Source organism: Lutra lutra, chromosome 8 (genome assembly GCF_902655055.1).
Source record: "Lutra lutra chromosome 8, mLutLut1.2, whole genome shotgun sequence".
NCBI lineage: Eukaryota > Metazoa > Chordata > Mammalia > Carnivora > Mustelidae > Lutra > Lutra lutra.
This window is the reverse complement of record NC_062285.1, coordinates 127702553-127713987: the sequence shown is the minus strand read 5'-3', so window position 1 is coordinate 127713987 and position 11435 is coordinate 127702553. Positions and strand designations below refer to the sequence as shown.

At 40.0% G+C, this 11435-nt stretch overlaps 1 protein-coding gene across 11 annotated transcripts in view; it reads left to right on the top strand.

Annotated features, from left to right (window-relative positions):
* The window catches only part of SLC41A2 (solute carrier family 41 member 2), a 127421-nt gene that overhangs the window by 11584 nt on the left and 104402 nt on the right, over positions 1-11435 (top strand). The window contains exon 2 of one of the 11 annotated variants that reach the window (XM_047742198.1): positions 6479-6577. The exons of 8 other annotated variants lie outside the window; for them this stretch is intronic. The gene's annotated coding sequence lies outside the window, so the exon portion shown is untranslated. 2 more of the 11 variants (XM_047742199.1, XM_047742202.1) reach the window with 2 other exon arrangements.

Sequence of the window (11435 nt, the reverse complement as noted above, 5' to 3'; positions counted from 1 at the left end):
AAGGAGAGAGTCATTAAGTGGCAGTTTTTAAATAAGATACATGTAAGAAATGTTTAACATAGAGTAAGAGAAATATACTCCGTTTTATTATTGAAAAGCAGTTTCTCAACTTCAAAACAGGGTTCTCTGAACTCCTCACTATCCAACTATTCCTCAAGTTTTTTCAAATCATAGCTCTAGCGGGTATTTCTGGTAATAGCTGGCTTCCTGTGTTATAAAAAGAATTTGTAAGTGCTGTGAATTTAATCAGAATGTCTAGTTAAATGGTTGAATCCCCCCCTCATTTTTTAGTTGGTCGGTTTGATAGGGACTAGATACAATCTAACCGATGGCTCTTGGTAGGATAAATTGTACTTTGTTTATGCAGTACCCTTAGTTCTTTGGACACACACGTATTTATTCTGTCAACATTTTCTCAGTAAGTAGAAACGGTTTAACTGCAGATTGTGGTTTAGTTGATTCAGTAGCTTGTTTTGGCATATCCTTCTAAAGCATTCTTCCAAAAAATAATTAAATTAACTAACTAGTGACATTGAGGTTGTGATTCTGAAAACAAAGTCAGTTGCTCTGAGTCTGGTTTTCTTTGAAAAATTGAGATGTGTGGAGGATTTATATTATATTTATTATACAGATTTATTATACAGAAGATTTATTATACCCACTGATTATTTCTCTGGGTGTAAAACAAATTCTTTACAAATGTTTGGTTGTCTTCTAGGCATATAGAAAGAATTAATAAATTTTATGGTATTACTCTTTTCTCTCAGTGGACGGTCTTGGAAGTGAGTGAGTGTTTTATGCAGTCAGCTAGTTTTTGGATATCAGTAGCTGAATCATGTCCATGACTGCTCAAGCTTTTGTGTTTGTTAGGGAATTATCAGGACCACCAATTTTACGGCAATTCAGTGCTACTAAAATGGCAGTTAATTGTCCTTTTGCTTCTCCCAGTTTTTCCTAACTTGCCAAGAAAGTTTGATATCACTCCCTCCTACCTAAATGAAACTTTTTTGAGTGCTTTCATTCAGTTTAAGTCAAAGAACTCAAGATTTTTAAAAGAAGCTAATTATGTATTTTAGCCACAAAAAAGGGGGGGGGGGAGCAGGAGATACTTTCATGGTACTTTAGAGGTGAGCCTTTTAACCAGGGAGGACAGTATTTGTGAAGTAGTGTGTCTTAAATTTCAGTTTATAAGTACTTAAAAAAAAAGATTTTATTTATTTATTTATTAGAGAGACAGTGAAAGACTGTGTGTGCATGGGTTTGGGGGGAAGGACAGAGGGAGAAGGAGAGAGAATCCTAAGCCTACGGGGCTCCCAGCACAGAGCCGGACATGGGGCTTGATCCCAGAATCCTGAGATCATGACCTGAGCCAAAAGCAAGAGTTGGGTGCTTAACCAACTGAAACACCAGACACCTCTCAGTTTCTAAGCACTTTTATTATTTTTATTTTTTTTTAGATTTTTATTTATTTATTTGACACACAGAGAGTGAGAGATCACAAGTAGGCAGAGAGGCAAGCAGAGAGAGAGAGAGGGAAGCAGTCTCCCTGCTGAGCAAAGAGCCCGATGCGGTGCTCTATCCCAAGACCCTGAGATCATGACCTGAGCTGAAGGCAGAGGCTTTAACCCACTGAGCCACCCAGGCGGCCCTTCTAAGCACTTTTAAAGGAGCTGAACAATGATAAAAATTTATAAGATACATAAATTACTATAACTCAGCTGTTGTTTGGACCAATTTGAGACTTACACTTAATAAAGTCTGTGGGATAGTTATTGAATGGGTTCACCTGCATTCCTTAGAATTGTTACTATGGGCAGTTCCTATTCCTTGTTTAGCTGCAGGACATTAGCAGAAGACATTTGTATACTTTTTTTCTAGTTATCTATTCTTAACTGGATACAATGAATGATATACCTCTGCCAAGCAGCAATAGTGCATTTGGAATTCTTGAGATTTCTTTTACATCACCATACTGATTTCTCTTGAGGGCCAGGTGGTCTATTAAAATACCACAGGTAATGCAGCCTGTCCTTTCTGTCATGGGGGAATGGGCATTAGACAGCCAAATGGATACTTTTCATTTTTTAAAAATGTTTATCTTTTTTAAACTGTTAAGCGATAGGAAAATTGCTAACTATACTTTTGACATTTAATTTTACTATTCTTTCCTCTCTGTACCCTTAGTCTTACATTAATTTGGGTAGATTTCTTTGAGGTTGGATACTTTTATCATTGCCTGTTGAATGAGATGAAAGTTCCTGGGTGTTAGGAACATTTGGGTAGAAAGTAGAGAAGTGGAAAAGTTGAATAAAGGAAATTGTATTGAATAAAGGAAGCAGAGAAGAGAGAATAATTTACCTGGTTTGGGTACTCTAGTAGAAGGCACTGAGTCTGTGTGAAACATTAGGAACCCCAAATAAGCAATGTAGGAAGTAATCCATTTCAGTGGATGAAAATGATGAAATCAAAGGGCTGAAAAAGGAAAATTATTTTAATAATAGATGTAGGGCTAGCTTGAATGGAGAAGAAAGTTTTTCAGTATGAACTCAGTAGTTGAGCTGTCAAGGTCTCTGATATCCATAAACGGGATTAGAGTGTCCTCTGGATTCTGATGAGCACCCAAGGGAGGCAGGTTTGGCATGAGGTCACAGCAGAATGACAGACAGTGGTGTTGGGGTGAACACAGGACAACCAGAGGGATATGTTTAGGAGCTGTGTGGAATATGTGCTGATTTGATGGTAAATTCTTTGGGAAAAGGGAATTGTAGATAAGAAATGGAGAAGCTCAAACCATAAGTGACTCTTAATCTCACAAAACAAACTGAAGGTTGATGCGGGGAGGGTGGTTGGGGGGTGGAGTTATGGACATTGGGGAGGGTATGTGCTATGGTGAGTGCTGTGAAGTGTATAAACCTGGCGATTCACAGACCTGTACCCCTGGGGATAAAAATATATGTTTATTAAAAAAAAAAAAAAGAAATGGAGAAGCTGAGGTTCAGGTAATGAAACTGATACTTAAAAGGCTATTAAACATCATTTTTGCTTAAATGGAAGGAGTTAATCATTGATAGAGGTTGGTGAACATTTAAGTTTACACAGATTTAGAGCTTAAAATGAAAATAGTTAAAGAAAACTGAACAGCCATAAAGTCAACCTGCTGTTTGGGTCCTGCACAAACAACTTAAATAATTTGACATAATCCTTCTTTATGAACCGATTCTGCGATTAGACAGTTAAGTACTTAATTGAGTATTCAAAAGAATGAACAAATTTTTTTAAAGATTTTATTCATTTATTTGAGAGAGAGAGTGAGAGAGAGAATGAGAGGGGAGGAGTCAGAGCAGACTCCCCATGGAGCTGGGAGCCCGATGTAGGACTCGATCCTGGGACTCCGGGATCCTGACCTGAGCCGAAGGCAGGTCTTGAGCCACCCAGGTGGCCCCTGAACAAATATTTTTTGTGAAACAAGGAAACAGTTTATATATCAGCTGAGCTCTGGTTTTGTTTGCCATAACCTTCCTGAAAGCTAATTTAACTGACCACCTAATACATCCTGTTTGGTTACTACCCACTTTTGAATAACAAAACACAGAAGAGATATACTCAAAGAGAAAATGAAAGGAGCAGAGTGCACACAATTTATACAAATATATACAGTTTATGTAAATATACTTATACAAATAGAAAATACCCACCTAATGGACAGATTTTGAGATTTTTTATTAAATGTTATAATACTGGTACCAGGAACGCAAAACATTTTTTTATGGGAATATAACAAAGTATTAAGCTCTCATTTAATGCCTTTCTTAGTAAGGAGGCATGACAGGCCTGCCTCACAGCTCTGCCAGATTTTTCAAGTTTATCATTTAACCTTTGCAATGCAACAGGATGCTTCCTCCAGCGCAAGGAGCAGATTTTCTCTGAGATAATGGTTTAGTAAATCAACACACATATAATACTCTGTTTTTTCCCAATTTTTAAAAACAAGCAATTTGAACATTAATGTTTTTCATTTTTGTAACTGAAGTTTAGTTCATAAGGGGTGTCTGGTATTTCTATTCCTTTAAATCGATCGGTCCCTGATGTGTCCCTGTAGACCAGGGCTGTCCCATGACAAAACTGTGGTGGGGATCATGGAGTGAGTTCTTTATAAATCTCAGTGTATTCAGTGGAAAGGCTGTCTTTTAGTCCGAGATTTTGCCCCTTCTGCGTTCTTTTATTTTTCAAGTTTTAATTTATTCATTCATTTTAAGTAATTTCTTCCTCAAATGTGGTACTCAAACTCACAACCCCAAGATCAAGAGTCGCATGCTCTTCCAACCCAGCCAGCCAGGCGCCCCTCTCCTTCTACATTCTTGGTATTAAAATGTACACTTATTTTTAGAAAAAGATCATTTAAAAAATTCTAGATTTTGGGGGCGCCTGGGTGGCTCAGTGGGTTAAACCTCTGCCTTCAGCTTGGGTCATGATCCCGGGGTCCTGGGATCGAGCCCTGCATTGGGCTCTCTGCTCAGTGGGGAGCCTGCCTCCTCCTCTCTCTCTGCCTGCTTCTCTGCCTACTTGTGATCTCTGTCAAATAAATAAATAAAATCTTTAAAAAAAATTTTAGATTTTGTATATATATCTAATTTTTTCTGGTTTTATTGAGATATAATTGACATACGTCACTGTGTGAGTTTCAGGTTTACAGCATAAAGGTTTGACTTATGAATATTGTGAAATAATTACCACAGTAAGTTTAGTTAACATCTAACATGCCATATAGGTAGACTAAAAAGAAATGATGGGGGAAAAAAAACCTTTTTCTCCTTGTGGGGGAAACTGTTAAGATTTACTTTCTCAGCAAATTTTATATATCCTACAGCAGTGGTAACAATAGTCATCGTGTTGCAGATTATATCCCTAGTACTTGTGTATCTTATAACAGGAAGTCTGTACTCTTTGCCCTCTTTCCTCAAATTCCCCCATCTGTTGCCCCCCACCACCACCAATCTCTGGTAACCACAAGTCTGATCTTCTTTTCTGTGAGTTTGGGGGTTTTGATTTCTTTCTTGTCTTTTCTTTCTTTCTTTCTCTCTCTCTTTTTTAAGATTGTACATATAAATTAGATCATACGGTATTTCTATTTCCCTTTTTGATTTATTTCACTTCATTTCATAATGCCCTCAGGGCCCATCCGTATTGTCGCAAATGTCAGGATTTCCTTGATGTTGTTGTTGTTGTTGTTAATGGCTGAATAATCTATTAGGTGTTTATGTAATATATACATCACAACAACTTTGTCCACTTGCCTGTCAGTGGACACTTAGGTTGTTTCCATATTTTGGCTCTTATAAATAATGGTGCTCTGGACACAGGAGTGCAGATATCTTTTCAAGTTATTATCTTTGTTTCCTTTGGATATGTTCCCAGAAGTGGAATGGCTAGGTCGTATAGTAGTTCTGTTTTTTCATTTTTTGAGGTTCATCCATGTTGTTTTCCATAATGGCTGTACCAATTTACGGCCCTGCCAGCAGTGCATAAAGTTCCCTTTTCTTCACATTCTAGTCAGCATTTGTTTTCTTTTCTTCTTGACGATGGCCATTCTAATCATGAGGTGGGGGATGCCTGGGTGGCTCAGTTGGTTAAGCAGCTGCCTTCAGCTCAGGTCATGATCCCAGCGTCCTGGGATCGAGTCCCACATCGGGCTCCTTGCTCATCGGGGAGCCTGCTTCTCCCTCTGCCTCTGCCTGCCATTCTGTCTGCCTGTGCTTGCTCTCTCTCCCTCTCTCTCTGATAAATAAATAAAATCTTTAAAAAAAAAATCATGAGGTGGGAATGATTCTTTTCAAGATTTTTATTTATTTATTTGAGAGAGAGCAGGAGCATGTGCAAGGGGAGGGCAGGGAGGGGGGCCAGGGGGAGAGAGAGAATCTCAAGCGGACTCCATGCTGAGCACCAAGCCCCACATGGTGCTCATTCGCACTATGCTCAGATCATGACTGACCCAAAACCAAGAGTTGGCTCTAAACCAACTGATCCGCCCAAGGTGCCCCTTGGGAAAGATTGTTTTTAACTTGGTAAAATTCGAGGGGAAGTTTGGTTAATAAGATCTAAATGTTTGCAAACCACTGTTTTAAAACTCTAACCGTAGTTGGAACCCATAAGTGCTCAGTGTATCATAGATTCACCTAAACTAAAGTAGGCAGGAATCTGTAGGCCAGAGTCCTTTTCTAAACATATATACTATTAGGATGCTTTTGTTAGATCATGCTGTGGTAATCATTCCGAATTCTTGGCGGCTTTCAACTATAAGCCTTTCTTTCTTTCTCACGTTACATGTTGCCTGTGAGTTACTGTGGATTGGCTGCCGTAGCTGGGACTCTGCGCGTATCTTTGTCCCAGGATCCAGTCTGAAGAAGCAGCACTAACCTAGGATGTGCCAGTCTCATGACCGAGGGAAAAGGAGACAGAGCTGAACTGTTTCTGCTTGTAGGTGTTGCCACTGCTCTCCTTTCATTGGCCAATGCAAGTCACGTGGCCAAATCTGATGTCAGTGGAGATGAGGAAGTGTAACCCTCTCATGTACCTTCAAGTAAGGTGGCGACAGGTGGAGATAATTCTCTTAATGGAGGGTGGCAATAATGGGAGTAAGATAAAATCTACAGTATCACGCATACTGAAACGCTCATGTGGTGTATATATGAATAAAGGAGAGTAATTAACGGGTATTCAGTCAAGCTGAAAAAATGGCAACCAATACCTTTGAAGCCCCCTGTCTGCCTTTATACCACTTAGCCAAATATAACCATTCTCTTGAAATTTGTGTCTGTCATGACTTTCACGTATTCCAGTGTGTGAATATCCCACAATTTAGGTTTTGGGTCTTGAGTTAATTCCATTTTTTTTGCTAGTATGAAAATGCTGCTGAGGACATTTTTTGTGTGTCTCCTGATGTACCATGCAAGAGTCTCTTCAGGGCATGAACTTAGGGTGGAATTGCTGGCATGTGGGGCATATGCATCTTTAATTTTAGTAGATAATGCCCATTGTTTTCCAAAACAGTATAATAACGTTTACTGTCCCACTAGTAGTGTTTAATGTATTACCAGTGCTCATGTCCTTGTTCACATTTGAAAGTCTGACAACATCTCCTTTTTAGTATAGGGAATATAAATCAGATTCTTTTTTTTTTTTTTTAAGATTTTATTTATTTATTTGAGAGAGAGAGAGAGAGCATGAGCTGGAGAGAAGGTCAGAGGGAGAAGCAGACTCCCTGTGGAGCTGGGAGCCCTATGCAGGACTGGATCCCAGGACTCCAGGATCATGTCCTGAGCCAAAGGCAGTTGCTTAACCAACTGAGCCACCCAGGCGCCCTATAAATCAGATTCTTTTTTTTCTTTTTTTGAATGTCCAGGGAGGTGCTCCTCCGACTTTCATGTGTACACAAATCACTTGGGGATGTATTAACATGGTAGGTTTTGATTCATAGATTGGAGTAGGGCTTGGAGCTGAAATTCTGCATTTCTAACAGGCTCCTGGGTGATGCCGATGCTGCTGGACCACAAACTGTACTCTGAGCAACAAGGATCCAAGGCACTAAAATAAAGTTGCCCCTGTTGTTGGCTGTGCACAGCACCTAAAGAGTCTTTGGAACACAGCTGCTAAGTAATAGTATTTGATACAGCCACTCAGTCGAGGGTTTTTGAATCATGCCTCATATTTGTAACTTCTGTTTTTTGCAAATATTGGCCATTAGTGAGTAGAATAGCAGATTCTTTGTTTTTAGAGATTTGCTTCTTTGTAACTGACATGCAGAAGTTCTAAAGACGCTGTTTCTTCTCAACTAGGTTAGATTACTATAACCTACTAAGTATCTCCACTGACATTCTTTAAATACCTTAAAGCGAGGGAAGACTTTGCCAAATTCCATTTAGTTATTTTTAAAATTATTGCCTGTTTTTAGTCATACATGGGTAAATCGTATAGAGCAACAGATTTTTATTTGGTTGTATATATGTACATTACTCATCTTATATCCATCACAAAGTATTTTGATTATAATCCATTATTCAGTGAGTTCCCAAGTGCTTTCTTTAAAAGAAGAAAGTTTAAGGAGTCTTTAAGGGAGGTAATGGAACTTGTCGGTAAGCAAGCATTAGGCTAATTGATGATCACTCAGTAACTGGATGAAGTGAAGGATAAAATAAAAATAAACACATTTCTCAGTGCAAAATAGTGATATGTAGTCTAGGGCATGCACCTGTAACAAGATAATCCCTACTAATTCCAAATTGCATTATTTTTTTAAAAAAGCTGTTAGGATAGAAACACCACTCAGAGTAGCTTTCTCATTGTAGAGTTATTGGTCCAAATAATTGGGAACAACAGGGCCGGAATGAGCTTTACATACATGAAGTAGAGGTTCTAATTGTTACAAGACTCATCTCCTGGCTTTGATTCTCTCTTTCTGTGGATCCTCTTTTAATGTGGATGGTTTCACTTCAAGTGGTAGTGATGGTGGTGGAGGTGGTGGTGGTAGAGGGGACTTTTTGAGCTGGAAAATAAAATGGTAGCTTCAGGATGACATCCCTTCGAAGAGAAGTGAGAAAACTCTTCCAGAGGCCTTCCACTCTAAAGTAACCTTGTAACTTACTCACTCTTCATTAAATCAGCTGTTTCCTTTATAGCCCTTATCACAGATTGCACAAATTATCTCCTTTGTTAGCTCACCTGGTGGTTTATCCTCCCCACTACAAGTTAAAATCCATTAGAAGCAGGAATGGTGACTTTTGTTAATTTGGTGTAACTCCAGCATTTCGTGGTCCCTCGGGAAATAGTAAGAAAACAGCTATATGAAAAGGGGGAGGACTTAGGTCCTGCTTGGGCCACTTGTCATTGTGTGGTCTGGTGGGTAGGATACTGCCTCCCAGAAAAAGGCAGCCCCATGAATGGAGCCTTGGGCTGGATTTCAACCCTCCTTCATGGTCTCTTTGCACAGAGACCCTGGTTGAGTATCCATCTTCCATTTCCGAATTGTTTATGCTGACGTGAGGATACTAGGAGCGGAAGTATGAGCTGGACGTATCTTTGCATCTGGATCCTGCTTGGCCAACTCTGTGTTGACTATGTGCCTAGCCATGCCCTATAAATATTCTAACATCAATGACTTGTCTTGGGAAATTCCTCTTTTTTTATTCCCCTTCCCTCCCCTTCATTTTTCTATCTAGTGTTAGTTGATCACATTTCCCCAGTTCTCTGCATTTCCGTTTTGATCAACTGTATAATTCTACTTCAAAATGAGGAAGAAACTGCCTGTATCCATCACAGGCCCTTCGGTAGTATAGACTTGTCTTAAAGTTCAACCCCTTTGAGGTTTGTTTTATATTTCATTTAATTGAAGATCTCCTTGAGGCAGTGAAATGCTTGCCCTTTAAAAAGACACAAATGGGGAGGGGAGGCTGAGTGGCTCCGTCCGTTAAGCATCTACCTTTGGCTCAGGTCATGGGATCCCAGAGTCCTGGTATCAAGCCCCACGGCTGGCTCCCTGCTTGGCAGAGAGCCTGTTTCTCCTTCTCCTCCCTGCTTGTGTTCTCTCTCACTACCTCTGTCTCTGTCTCTCTCAAATAGATTAAAAAAAAAAAAAACTAAAAAAAAAGACACAATGGGTTGAAGAACAGAACCCTCTCGATCTAGTCATCTAAGCGTTCTGGGAATCTCATTAGTTCCAGAAGTACAGCTGAGCCTCTCCACCCATGGGAGGTTCTCAGGCAGATGTTCTGGTCATCTCTCTCTTCCTGGGACTACTTGGTTTCTCCTCGGCTTTACTCTGGATATTGGTTCCATTCATCCGGTTTTCTTCAAACACCACCTTTTTCTGTATACCGATCAACCTGCAAGTGGCGGAAAATGGCAGCTAGTACTTGATCTACTCATTGGATTCTCAGGGCAAGTTTACAAGAAGTCTGCACCATAATTGCTTGGGAAATTTAAAAAGAAAGATGTACAGATATTCCAAGTCGGTAGGTTTGGGGTCCTAGAATCTATTTTAAGATATTTCCCAGTAGGAATTCCAAGACTTCTCCACAATCACAAGAGGGAAGGAAGGAAAGAGAGTAAATGATGAAGTGGATGAGACAGGCCTTATTAGCACCTGCTACATAGCTCTGTTTGCCCTTCCTTGCTATCTTTTGTTTGCCATTCCTTGCTGTTGATCTTCCTATCCAAGGAGTGGGGATGGACAGTCTAAGGAATTGGCAATAAACATTGAAGGATATAATAATTTTCATTAAAAGCAGCAATACTGACAGCAGTTAATTCTTAGTCTTGCTGGGTGGGTGGGCAGTGCAGTTGGGCGGTGGGATCATGTACCCATTATCAAATAAGTACCAATTTCGTGATCTCGAATGCTCTTGGACGTACAAGGCAGGCCTGGGTGTCCCTGACCTGAGGTCTTTAGACCTACTGTGGTAGACATCTTTGAAAGCCTCTGTGTCTATGGCAACACTGTCCAAATATTCGGGCTCTCTACCTGGGTGCGTGGTGTATGACCTCCAGCCTCAGTGTCCATCGCTATCCAACTAGCTACAGTGTGTGTCTGTGTCTCTTAGTTTCAAGTCTTTAGAGAGAATGTGGTCACTGGCCAGCCACTCAGGGGCATACTCTGGGATTGAAGGTCAGAGCAGACTTTGAGAAGAGCGTTAAGTAGTAAGTGCATCATAAGCTTTCTTTTGGTTGGCTTGCAAAGTAGAGCATTTAGTGAGTATCTGTAATCTCTTTTCATTTTGGTTATTTGGTAGATAACAGAGATTGTATTCCTCAATCAATTATAATGAATTGTGCAAACATGACTCCAACCTACTTTTATATGTGAAATAAATGCCCTGACGAGTATTCAGAATATTTACCAAGTATTTTTATGGCACATCCTATCATTGTCTCATATTTTTTTTAAAGATTTTATTTATTCATTTGTTAGAGAGAGAGAGAGAGAGCACGAGCACAGGCAGACAGAGTGGTAGGCAGAGGCAGAGGGAGAAGCAGGCTCCCCGCCGAGCAAGGAGCCCAATGCGGGACTCGATCCCAGGACGCTGGGATCATGACCTGAGCCGAAGGCAGCCGTCCAACCAACTGAGCCACCCAGGCGTCCCTCATTGTCTCATATTTTAATAAAAATAACATTTTGATAAAATACATATTACATTAAGTCGTAAAGTAACTGTTTAAAATATAATGCCATATACTTTACCTCTTATTATGTACTGACATATGTGAAGAGTTGTAACAATTTGATTCTGAGACCTCTGTACAGTAATAGAAGCCATCAGTTAAAGTATTTGAGAGGGAGAGAGAATGTGCGCATGTGTGTGCATGCTTCTGACTGGGTGGGGCGCAGAGGGCAAGAAACTTCAAGCCAGCTCCCTGCTGAGCGTGGAGTCCCTACAAGGCCTTGA